We start from the raw sequence: 11,099 nt of genomic DNA, 5'->3' as shown, positions 1-11,099 counted from the left end.
TTAAAAACTAAGAATAGGGCCGGGCGGTGGTGGTGCACGCCTTTAATCCCAGCACTCGGGAGGCAAAGCCAGGCGGATCTCTGTGAGTTCAAGGTCAGCCTGGGCTACCAAGTGAGTTCCAGGAAAGGCGCAAAGCTACACAGAGAAACCCTGTCTCGAAAAAAAAAAAAAAAAAAAAAAAAAAAAAAAAAAAAAAAAAACAAAACCTAAGAATAGGGCAGGCAAGATGGCCCTGCAGGTAGTGCTTGCTTCAAAAGACTTGGAGACCCGAGCTTGATGCCTGGAATGCATGCAAAGTGGAGGGAGAGACTCAACTGCACATGTATCTCGACATGTGTGCCCTCTCCCATCATAATACACACAATAATAAAAAATAATAAAAAATAAAAAATAATAAAAAAATAAATAATAAATAAATTAATAAATAATTAATTAATAAAATAAAATAAATAAATTAAATTAAAATAAAAAAATTAATAAATAAATTAAATTAAATTAATAAAAAATAATAAAATAATATAATAAAATAATAAAAAATAAATTAAAATTCCAATAGTCAGGAGATTGAGGCAGGAGGATCACGAGTTTGAGGCCAGTCTAGGCCACATAGTAAGAACTTATTTTAAACATCAAACCAAACAATAATTTCTTAATATCAAGTATCTAGTTGTTTGTTTGTTTCTTTACGTTGGATTTTCAAAGTTGTCTGTTTTAATCAAAATCCAAATGAGCTCCTCACTTTGCTCCTGAAATAGCTTTTAATCTTTTTAAATCTCTTGTCTGCTCTCCATCTTTTCCCATTATCAGTGAACAATTTTTATGGTTTTTTACCTGCACGCATATCAGTGCCCAGTGTCCATGCCTGGTACCCAAGGAGGCCAGAAGAGGGCATTGGATTCCCTGGAACTGGGGCCACAGATAGTTGTAACCCTCCATGTGGTGCTGGGAATCGAACCCTGGTCCTCTGGAAGAGCAGCCAGTGCTTGCAACTGTTGAGCCATCTCTCCAGGCACTTATTATTATTACTACTATCATCATCATCATCATCATCATCATCATTATTATTTTATTAAAAAGCCACAAGAATTGGAGCATAGTGGTGCACATAGAATACCAGCACTCAGGACACAGAGGCAGGGGGATTTTGAATTTGGGATTAACCTAGGCTGTATATTGAGATACTGCATCAAAAAAAAAAAGGAAACTTTTCAAGCTGGATATATATGGCTGGGCAGAGTTCATTCCTGGCATGCTTGAGGCCCTGGGTTCCAATTTTCCGTACCGGGGGTGGGGGAATACCCCTTTTCTCTAATAGTTAATTTTATCAACTTGATTGAGTTGAGGAGCAGCTGTGTTAGTAAAGACACTCCTCAGGGTGTGTCTGTGAGGGCATTTCCAGAGAGGATTATGGGGGAAAGACACCTAGAATGTGAGCGGCACCGTCCATCGTCTGGGGTCTCCGTGGGATGGGGAAAGTTCACAGCATGGGTGTCCTCTCTCTCTTTCCTGGTGATGCTGTTCACAGTTGCACCTCCTCACCAGATCAACAGCAGCCACCGAACCCACAGCTGGAATAACTCCTAGAGATGGGGTTTCTTAGGGCTTGACTCTGGGACAAAAAAACTAACAGTGTCCATGTTGACTATTTGTTACCCAGAGATCCAATTCTTAGGAAAAGCTGGGTAAATGTTTCCTTAGTGTTGTTGTCCTAGCCTCTTCCAAGGGAGCCAATGAAGATTCTTGTGCGCAGCACCGTGAGCTCATAATTGAACACAGGCCATGCGCTCAGGTGTTGGCAGCTGAAGCAAGTTTCGATGCTTGAATCATCTATTTTGTTTTGGTCACTGGGAACCTCCCCAAGTTGGTACCCAGGTTCTTTTTTTTTTTTTTTTTTTTTTTTTTTGTGCCTGTCCTGGAGCTTGCTCTGTAGACCAGGCTGGTCTCGAACTCACAGAGATCTGCCTGGCTCTGCCTCCCAAATGGCCCCAGGTTCTTTTGACATGAGCCATGCTATGGTGTGGAATGTCGCCTTTGACACACATGTGAGATTTTAATTGCCACTTAAACTGCTATTGAGAGGAAGGACAGATACTTGGGAGATGATAGGGATGGCTAGCTCTTGGGGATACAACCCTCGTGAATGTCCTGATGGCGTCATCTGAGGACTGGGTTCTCCACAAAAGGACAGATCCATCCTGAATTTCTCTGTCTCGTTTCCTGCATTCCCGCTTCCCGGCATGTTATATATAGTGCAGTGTGATGTCCCTTGCCTGATGCCAATACTGTGTTCTTGGAATTCCTGTCCTTCATGAGTTAAATCAATGTCTTTTGTTGTTGATAAATTGTGTAGTCTTGTGGAGGCCCAAATTACTCAGGGTCAGAGAACCTGAGCTTGCTTTACCCAGCAGGGTTGTGTAAGAAGATGATTTGACCACAGGCGTGGTTGCCAGGTGTTTGGAAGGCTCTACACTTGGCTGTATGGTGTGCTTTGATCTTGAAAGGGGAGGTCTCTTGCCTCTCCCCTTGGCATGTTATAAAAAGCCTTTTGAATAAACTTTTGAGGCTACTGGGTATTGACCCAGGCCCTCCCAAAGCTATCCTGTATTTCTGTCTTTCTTCTTGTCTTCCAAGTCTCTCTTTCTATCTAATACTTTCTTATCCCTCTCCTCCTCAGGACCCCAGAAAAGGTGGGAACTGGCCTCTCCCAGTCTCCCACACAGTCTGTCATAGTCTATGGCAGAAACAAGAGACTACGATAACTCTCCATCTTTCTATCTCCTTCCTTCCTCTTCCCCCTCCTTCTTCTCTTCCTCCCCCCCTCTCCCTACCTCATCCCTCCCTTCCTGCCCCTTCTCTCCTTTTTTAAATGTCATAGTCCCTTATAGCCTAGGCTAGCTTTGAACCTGCTATGTACATGAGGCTAGCTTTGAACTCTTTTTTTTTAATTCTTCCATCTTGACTGCAGCTTTCTGTCCCTTCCCCACCCCCCAGATCCAGTCCCCCTTCTGTCTCCCCCCAGAAAAGGGCAGGCCTCCCAGGGACATCAACAAGATGCCGCACAACATGCTACAGTAAGACCAGGCACATGTCACCACATCAAGGCTGGTCAAGGCAACCCAGTAGGAGGAAAAGGGTCCCAAAGCAGGCAAAAGTCACAGACAGCCCCTACTCCCACTGTTGGGAATCCCACAAGAACACCAAGCTACTCAGCAGTAACAGATGCAGAGGACCTAGGTCAGACCCCTACAGGCTCCCTGATCTCTGTGAGCCCCCAGAGCCTCGATCGGTTGATTCTGTGGACTGTGTTCTCATGGTGTCCCTGACCCCTCTGGTTCCTCCGATCCTTCCTCCCCCTCCTCCACAGGACTCCCGAGCTCCGGCTAATGTTTGGCTGTGGGACTCTGCACCTGCTCCCATCAGTTGCTGGATGAAAGTCTCTCTGGTCTCTTTGATGATGATTCTGCTAGGCTCCAGTCCCAGAAAACTCTGCAGGCAGGACAAAGGGTAGGTTGAAGGTTTTGTGGTTGGGTTGGTATCCTAATCCCTCCTGGAGACATTGCCTGGTTACAGAAGATGACCAGTTCAGGCTCGGTGTTCCCCAACCACCCCGGTCCACCCTCAAAATCTACTCTAGTTCCTCTTCCCAGGGAGAGCCTTGTGTCCCCCGTAAGACCTCATTACTTAGCCTCTCTGGGTCAGTGGATTGTAACATGATTATTTTTTACTTTACAGCTAACATTTGCTTATAAGTGAGTACATACCCTGTTTGTCATTCTGGGTCTGGGTTACCTCACTGAGAATGATTTTTTTCTAGTACCATCCATTACCCTGCAAATTTCATGATGTTACTGCTTTTAACAACTGAGTAATACTCCATTGTGTAGATGTACCACATTTTCTCTATCCATTCTTCGGTTGAGGGACATCTAGGTTGTTTCCGGTTTCTGGGTATTATGAATAAAGCCACTATGAACAGTGTTGAGTAAGTGTCCTTGTGGCAGGATGTCCTTTGGGTATATTGACCAAGAGTGGTATAGCTGGGTCTTGAGGTAGATCAATTTCTTAGACACTGCCATATTGATTTCCAGAGTTAACCTTGAACTCTTGCTCCTCCTGGCTATCTCCTTTGTGCTGGGATTAGAGGTGCACATCACCACTCCCAGCTTCTTGCTATTTTATAAGACATGTTTTATCTTAGAAAATGTTTATTTTGTACATATCTAGATGAGAACTGGGTCAACTGTTTTCACAGTGATTTTTCCTTTGTTGAAAAGGGACTAGCACTTATACCCAAAGATGAGTACTAGGAATAGATGGTTATTTGACATAGAACAGGTAACTGAATATAGTCAGTGGCTGCCCCTTTCAAAACAGCCTCTCCCAGCATCTTTATTATGACAATGTACACGGGACACCTGTGTATCTTTCACCTAGATCACTGGGTCTTAGCACTCTGTTATATCAGATCTGTCTGTAATATGATAGGAAAGCAGTGTTAGATAAGACAGTTTAAAATCTTACTGTAGGGCGGGAGAAGGCTCAGTAGTAAAGGGCCGGCCTCACAGGCATGTATATGTCTCCGGGCACACGTGTGAGGGATGGTCTTGATTAGGGCTGTTGAGGAGGAAGAACCTCTACAGATGGAAGGTGGCATCATTCTCTGGGCTAGGGCCCTGGACTGCATCAGGAAGAGAAAGTCTGCACAGTCGTTCATGGCTCGCGACTTCCTGACTGCAGAAGACGCAATGTGGCCAGCCGATTTAAGCTCCTGCTGCCTTGAATTCCACATCATGATGGCCTGTACCCTCACTGTAGCCAAAATAACCCTTTTCTGTGCTAAGTTGCATATGTCAGGGTATTTTATCATAGTAGCAGAAAAAATAACTGACTACCCTATGTGGTTACATACTCTGCCATATTGTGTCTTGACTCAATTTCTTCATCGGTTCTTGACAGTTTTCATAAGTCACTGGCTTCTGTTTCTCTGTGTTCTTTGCTGGTTTTTCTTCAACTCCCTGTCCCTCCAACAGGAGTACCCCTCCTCTTTTCTGTGTATGCACTGCGGGTCATATGTCCCAAAAGTTAAATACTATTCCTATGCTGGAGAACCCCAGTTTCTTTATCATGGCCTGATCTTGCCTCTGAACTTTTGACTCTTAAATTATATTGATCACTCATTCTCTTCACATGAATATCTGTTTTTAAAAACTGAATGGGTCTAATCCCAACACTTGGAAGGTGGAGGCAGGAGAATCATTTTCAGCTACATAGAGAGTCTGAGGCCAGACTGGGTTATCTCAAGAAAAACAAACAAAACAAAACAAATCAGTGGGTAGAAAAAACACTCTCTCTCTCTCTCTCTCTCTCTCTCTCTCTCTCTCTCTCTCTCTCTCTCTCAAACAAGGTCTATGTAGCCCTGGCTGTTTTAGAACTTTCTAGATAAACTACACTGACCTAGCACTCAGAGATCTGCCTGTGTCTGCCCCCCAAGTGCTGGGACTAAAGACATGCGCCATCACGCCCGGCACAAATGCTTTAGCCCCAGCTGTCCTCTATGTGTCTCCACCTCCTAGATTCTTATCGAATACTCAGTGGGAAAGCTGAGCTAGCCTGGCCCCTGTCTTGTTTCCAGCACATCAGCAAACACAGGAGACACCTCTGGCATGTGTCTGCAGCGTGATGACTGCCACCTCTGACGCAGTGTCCATGGCAGCTCTCTTAAAGCAGCCTCCTCCGTTTTAGGTCTCCACGTTAATTAATGCCTTTGCCCTTTTGTAACCTTATTCTCTACAACAGTGGTTCTCAACCTTCCTAACGCTGGACCCTTTAATACAACAATCCTCGTGTTGTGCTGACCCCCAACCATAAATTTATTTTCATTGCTACTTCACAAAGGTAATTTTGCTACTCTTGTGAATTGTCATGCAAATATCTGTTTTCCAATGGCCTTAAGTGACCCTGTAAAATGGTCATTCGGCCCCCCAATGGGGTTGTGACCCACAGGTTGAGAACCACTGCTCTACAAAGAGGATTTTGTTTGTGTGCGTGTTTTTCACTTCTGGGAATTCAACCCAGGGCCAGGCAAGCTCTCACCAGAACCACATCTGCAACTCTAGAAAATTCTTTTTAAAACATTAAGTCTGATTGTTTTACCTGTGTGTGCAAAACCTGCACTCAAAATCAAATTGAAATATTCTCTAATAACATTTACACGTTTGATTTCTAATTTCTTGGCTAAGATCTCCAATATAAAGTGTGAAGTGGTGGTCTGAGACAGTAGACAGTCTTACCTTATTCCTGACTTTTTTCTTTTTCTTTTTTTTTGTTTTTCGAGACAGGGTTTCTCTGTGTAGCTTTGCACCTTTCTTGGAACTCACTTTGTAGACCAGGCTGGCCTCGAACTCACAGAGATCCGCCTGCCTCTGCCTCCTGAGTGCTGGGATTAAAGGCGTGCGCCGCCGCCGCTGCCGCCGCCGCCGCCCGCCGCCGCGCCGACCGGCTTTGCACCACCTGGCATCTATCTATCTATCTATCTATCTATCTATCTATCTATCTATCTATCATCTATTGAGACAGGGTTTGTCTATATAGCTCTGGCTGTCCTGGATCTCACTCTGTAGACCAGGCTGGCCTCACACTTACAGAGATCTGCCTGACCCTGCTTCCCAAGTGCTGGGATTAAATTCATGTACCACCACACTGGGCCCTGATCATTAGTTTTTAAGTTTGTGTTTGTATATTTATTTGTGTGTGTGTATACATTCATGTCGTAGTGTGCATTTGGAGGCTAGAGGACAACTTGTAGGGGCAGAGTAGATTCTCTCCTACCATGTAGGCCCCAGGGATCAAACTCAAGTCTTTAGGCTTGAAGGCAAGCACTTTTTCCTGCTGAGAAATCTTACTGGTCCTTGATCTTTGAAGGAACGCTTTTAACATTTAGGTGTAATGTTTACTATATGGGTATTTTGGGTAGTAATTTATATCAGTTACCTATTACCACAAGAGTGCCGTGTGAGACAGGCTATATCAAATCTCAGTGATTAGCCAGGCATAGTGGTACATATCTGTAATTATAATTACTTGGGAGGCAGAGGCAAGCAGATCAGAAGTTCAAGGCCAGCCTCAGCCACATAGTGAGCCGGAGGCCAGCTTGGCTTATATGAGACTCTGTTTCAAAAACTAAACCAGGGGGCTGGAGAGTTGGATTAGTGATTAAGAGCACTTATTGTTCTTGCAAAGGACCTGGGTTCAATTCCTAGCAACCACATGGAGGTCAACCACCTCCTCAGGAACCAGGCATGCATGTGGTACACAGACAGACAGACAGACATGCAGGCAATACACTCACTTAACGCTAAATAATAAACTAAACTAAACTAAACAAAAAACTAAACCAATCAAAACAAACCCCGCCCCCCCAAACAGTGCCACAAGACAACAGTTTCTCTCACAAGTCTGTGGTCCACTGAGGTTGGCTTTCTAACGTCGTCAGAGGTATCACTCTTTCCTCCTCCCTCCGTCCCCTCCTCGACCAGCCTGGGCATGTTCTCATGGTGACGGAAGGGAAGGACATCTCTGTAGGCGCTTTCTTGGTTGCCAACTTGAGTGTGTTTAAAGACACCTAGAGCTCACTGAAGTCCACAGCTGGAAGTGTCGGCAAGCGAGCATGTTTCCAGAGGTTAGACCCGAGGGCTCCTCTGCAAACAGTGCTTTAGTCCACTGACAGATTCAAAAGCTGAGCTCACCACTGGGAGGCGGTGTGCAGGGTGAGGCCAGGGAGGAAGCAGTAGGGCAGCCTTGTTCTGGCCCCTCCTGTTAGCGGTTCTGCTCTGGCTGAGCTGTCCACCCGATGTGGGCTGCTCCTCCATACACTCCCTGCCATGATGGCCCGAGCTCTGTGAAATCATGAACGAAAGAAATTCTTCCTCTGTTACGTTGTTTCTGCCAGATATTTGGGGCAAGAAAAGTCTGTGTGAACTGCTTTTGGTGTCTCTGGTTCACATCATGCCTGCCCAAACTCCAGTGATCCAATTAAGTTCAAAATAGGGAAAGCATATTCTAAACAATGATATATGAGGTGATATTCTAATGTTAGCTAAACACTGCACTTACAGATAAGTATAGTACTATGCCATTTAGTAACTTCTTAGGGGATGTTCTAGGAATTACAATCATAGTCAAACTGTTGAAGGGTAAATACAGAACCTTGTAAGCAGTAAAAATAATTCCGATGTATCTTGTATGCTGGATATATCCATGGATGTCCAGGCTTGTGCTGGATAGTTTCATGTCACCTTGACACAAGCTAGAGTCATTTGAGAAGAGGGACCCTTAATGAAGAAAATGCCTCCAGAGGACGGGGCTATGGCAAGCCTGTAGGGCATTTTCTTAATTAGTAATTGATGGGGAGAGCACAGCCCATTGTGGGTGGTGCCATCATCCCTGGGCCGGTGGTCCTGGGTTCTATAAGAAAGCAGGCTGAGCAAGCAATGGGGAGCAAGCCAGTTAAGCAGCTCCCCTCCATGGTCTCTGCATCAGCTCCTGCCTCCAGGTTCCTGCCCTGTGTGAGTTCCTGCCTTGGTTTCCCTCAGTGGACTGTGCTTCAGGAACTGTAAGCTAAATAAACCCTTCCCACCAACATTGCTTTGGTCATGGTGTTTCATCACAGCAATAGTAACCCTAAGACAGGGCTAATGGTGGCTTCTCAGGACAGAGACATGCATGCTCAAGTTTTTGAAAAGATGTTGAAGTTTTTTGACAATTGAAATCCAGGGCCTTGCTGGGTGGTGGTGCTGGCGGCACACGCTTTTAATCCCAGCACTCGGGAGGCAGAGGCAGGTGGATCTCTGAGTTCAAGGCCAACCTGGCCTATAGAGAGAGTTCTAGGCGGCCAAGGATACACAGAGAAACCCTGATAAATATCTGAAACAGTTGATAATTATCTGACTTTCTGTGGATTTGATTCTATTTTTTGTTTCTGGCCGTAATTCTGGATATGGAAGTCCTTCAATGTGTCCTTTAACTTTAATGCTATATAAATAAGCCATGGGTATTTGAATATATATGTCATTGTAACTGTCAAACAAATAGCCAATGAATATTGATTATTGTGGATTTGAAGAACGTTATAAATGCAAAGCAGGCAGATATTGTACCATTATCTTTCCTCTGGTATGTCCAGACATCACTGTTTCTGTTAATTTCTCCTCCTCCTCCTCCTTCTTCGGTATGAACTTGGGGTTTTATACATGCCAGGCAAGTGCTCTACTCCTGAACTGTATCCCTAGGCCACTTTTTACATTTCATTTTGAGGCAGGGTCTCATTGTGTAGTCTAGGCTTGCCTTGAACTGACTGCATAGCCCAGGCTGGCCTGAGTTTTTGACTTAGCCTCACGAGTAGCTGGGATCACAAACCTGCACCAATGATCCCGCTGATCCTGATAGTTTCTTCCGCTTTGGACCACAGACAGAGTTGCATCATATCATTTTTGGAGTATGACACACTCTCATCATTGGCCCGTGTTTTATTACAATGTATTTAATAAGCAATTATGGAAACCCTCTTCCAAAGAAAAACTGGAATTTTGACAGCAGCACATCCATTTTGTCTCCTGTCATCTGGGGTAAGCATCCGAATCTATGCTATCATTCTGTCTTTTCTTTGAAAACAGTTTTATTTTATCTATAGTATTTTTTTTTTCAAATAGCCCACCTAGGCTGACCTTGAACTTGCTACATAGTTAAGGATGTTAAGAATGATCTTAAACTCCTGATTCTCTTGTCTCTATCTCTTAACTCCTGCAATTATGCCCTGGTGTCTATAGTGTTTTGTTTTTTAGCTAACAAATATTGTATGTATTCTTTTGGGGTTTAATCTTTTCACTTCTTGTTGCAATTTTGTTAGAATTTTTTCAAAGGTCTTAATGCCTTTCTATTTTTACTGTTTTTTTTTTTCTTTTTTGGTGGTGGGTAATGGTTCCACTCTGTAGCCCAGGCTGGCTCTGGACTCTTGGTAGTCCTTCCTTACTCTCCAGAGTGTTGTGGTTACAGGTGTGATCCCCTATACCCTGCTCATCCAGATAGAGATGGATGCTTGCCCAACGTTAACTTACCAGTCAAATGATTGCCCTGGGAGCCATCTGGAACTCAAGAGCGATTCCTGGCCAGGGTGGAGGGGAGGACAGACAGCTGACCGCAGTTCTGTCCCAGGAGGCTGTGTGGAGTGGGCGAGCTGCCGTTGCCGCCCTCCTAACTGGACCTTCATTTCGTGGGTGGATGCCACACCCAACACTGATGGCTGGGTATGGGGCTCCCTGGAGCAGGTGTCACTGTGGTGACACCCGGTGGAGGAAGCGGGGCAGAGGCAATGAGAGTTCCTTCTTAGTTAGTTCACCCTTTCCCGGTCAGCACACTCTTCAAGGGCTTAGGAATACTCTACACAAATGGACTAATAAGGCTGTCGCACCAGCTGGAACACTCTCACCTAAATAACATAAATCCAAAGCAATTCTACTGTTTTGTTTTTCATATAGCCCAGGCTCACTCTCAATTCCCTGGACAGTTCAGGCCCATCCTCTTGCTTCTGTCTCCCGAGTGCTGTGACTACAGTGGGTGTGGCACCACACGTAGTTTATGTAACCGTGGGGACTAATTCAGGGCCTAAGGTGTATAGGCAGGCGCTCTACCAACTGAGCTACGTCCCTAGCCCCTAACCTGTTTCTTAATTTACGTGGTTTGTTCCTTCTTTCTAAAAAAATTGTAGTGCTAGGGTTCTGACCCAGGGCCTTGGGCATACTAGATAAGTGACCTGCCACTGAGCCATGTGGCTTAAGCGTGTGGTCTCACTTAACTCATGCCCTGATTCTAAGTGCTGCAGTCTCTACACAGAAAAATCGTATCTCTGGGCAGGTTTGTGGCCAAGCCTATAACCAGCAGTTCAAGGTCATTCTCAGCTACATAGTGAGTTCTAGGTTAGCCTAGGCTACATGGGCCTGTCTTCAGTCTCCCCGCGCCCTGAGAAAATAACACCTTTGTTATAATCCTCAGCTTCAAATTCTAACCTTAGTTTCATACTTTCTCCTAAACCCTTACATCTGTGA

The sequence above is a fragment of the Peromyscus leucopus genome, chromosome 2 (assembly GCF_004664715.2).
Source record: "Peromyscus leucopus breed LL Stock chromosome 2, UCI_PerLeu_2.1, whole genome shotgun sequence".
In the NCBI taxonomy this organism is placed as follows: Eukaryota; Metazoa; Chordata; class Mammalia; order Rodentia; family Cricetidae; genus Peromyscus; species Peromyscus leucopus.
This window is presented reverse-complemented; position numbering follows the sequence as displayed.